Raw genomic sequence first — 1,978 nt, 5'->3', positions numbered from 1 at the left:
AGCAATGTGTGAATAAAATTTCTCTGTTTGAAAGTTGGGTACCATTCTATGATTTTTTTTTTTTGAAGTAAAAAAATTTAAACCCCGTTGGTGAAAATCTTGTGGTGCAACAGTTATGTAGGAGAGTTGAGCGGTGCCATGCCAACAAAGGAACGCCCAAAATTGCTCAGTGTGCTTAAGAGGTGATTTCTTTATAATCTCTAATGAATTTTCAATGCTTGATTATACTAACTAATTACTTCTGCAACCTAAACTCGGAAAGATAAACACCCCATTAAGAAAAGGCATGCGATAATTTCTGCAACCTGATTGCAATAAGGCAGCAGCTAAGAGACCGCTTTGACAGCCGCCTTTAGAGTTGGATATGCCCAAGGATTCAAATTTTTGTTTCGATTTCAATTTCGGTACTTCAAATGTATCTCAGAGAAAGTTTTGATTTCGGTGGAAATTTCGGTTAAAAATAAAAAAATCACAATAATTGCATTTATAAAGTTATATTTTTGAATGAAAGTTTTACATAGACTAAACTAACTTATAGTAAACCTATTTATAATGTAACATCTCTAAAATTGTACATACATAATCGAATTGTGATATTTATTATGGATGAGTAATTAAGTAGTAGGTTGCTAAACTAATGTTTTCATCTATTGGACTATATATGTAATTAATCGAAAGAGGTTAACCCGATTTTATAATTCAGCAAACAATACCAAATGACACACTCCTATGAGGTCGACGGAAAAGAGCCGTCCTTTAAGACATACAAACATCCTATTCTAAAGAATAGAACATCGCATACCCAGGATACACCCACCTTTTAGAAAGTCCACGATCCATTATTCTAACAAAAATCTAGATACTCAGAAGCAATGAAATAAAGGGACTAACCGAGCGCTGGTTTTTGCGACCAAAATAAAAGCTAACAACCACTATTAGATGAGGATGCAAATGCACCTCCATACCGGCTACCGCAATAGGATGCTTCTCCATTTGCATAGCCCCAGCTGCACCTCCATTTTCCACCAGCGCTGGCTCAGAATGAGAATTACCTTGCCCTAGTTCTTCATGGGATTTCCATTTCTTTGGGTTCTTTAACTGCAATTCCTTATAAAGGACTCGTGCACACTAATTCTTGCTTCCTTTCAGACGCCGTAATTTCTTCTTTCTTGGAGAGACCACCAATTTGGCCATTCTTGTGTTGAAGGACCAGCTATATCTCATCATCCACTTGAAGCAAAGTTTAAGATGGAACCAAATATCGCTTCCCAGAGCGACCAAGATCTGCAACCATTTTTCTTTTGAGCCCTAGGACAGAGGGGCGCACATTAGACGTTTCCACCATCATTTGATCATCACTACCCACCACTCTCGATAGTGGAACAACCATTAATGACATATCAACACCAGAATTGACATCATTGAACTGTTTTGGTATGATTGGGACATCCCAATTTTTCAAAAATTCAGCCAAATTTAAATCTGCAAAAGCTTGGACCAGGAAAGCAGGTGATGCGGCTAAAATAGCCTCACAATTTAACCCTGCAAAATGTAGTTATTAGTATAGGATAAGCAGGGATCTTCAGTCCGGGGATTGTAGGGTACACCTACACAAAAAGGTCAATTAACAAATAAAAGAATAAAATGGGGGTTTTGAGATTCAGTTGCTAATCTACTTAAAATAAAAATGAAACAAATAAAACTATCTACAATGATCGACTTCTTCATACTCAAATCAGAATTTTCAAACCATATCAACATGCAATGAATTGTTTCAATCTATTTACAACCTAAAATTGTGCCAACACTAAATATCAGAAATGAATTCGAAGTACAAGTCTGAAGAGATCGAGTACCACTTTAATTATTCTTTTTAATCTCCTAAGTTAGGAAAAGTCCATAACTTAAAATATTTCATATAAAACATCACGTTAATACTGAAGAGCATCCGTCAACATTAAATTTGTATCATTAAGTG

Source organism: Rosa rugosa, chromosome 1, assembly GCF_958449725.1.
Source record: "Rosa rugosa chromosome 1, drRosRugo1.1, whole genome shotgun sequence".
NCBI classification, from domain to species: Eukaryota; Viridiplantae; Streptophyta; class Magnoliopsida; order Rosales; family Rosaceae; genus Rosa; species Rosa rugosa.
Note: the sequence above shows the minus strand (reverse complement) of the source record.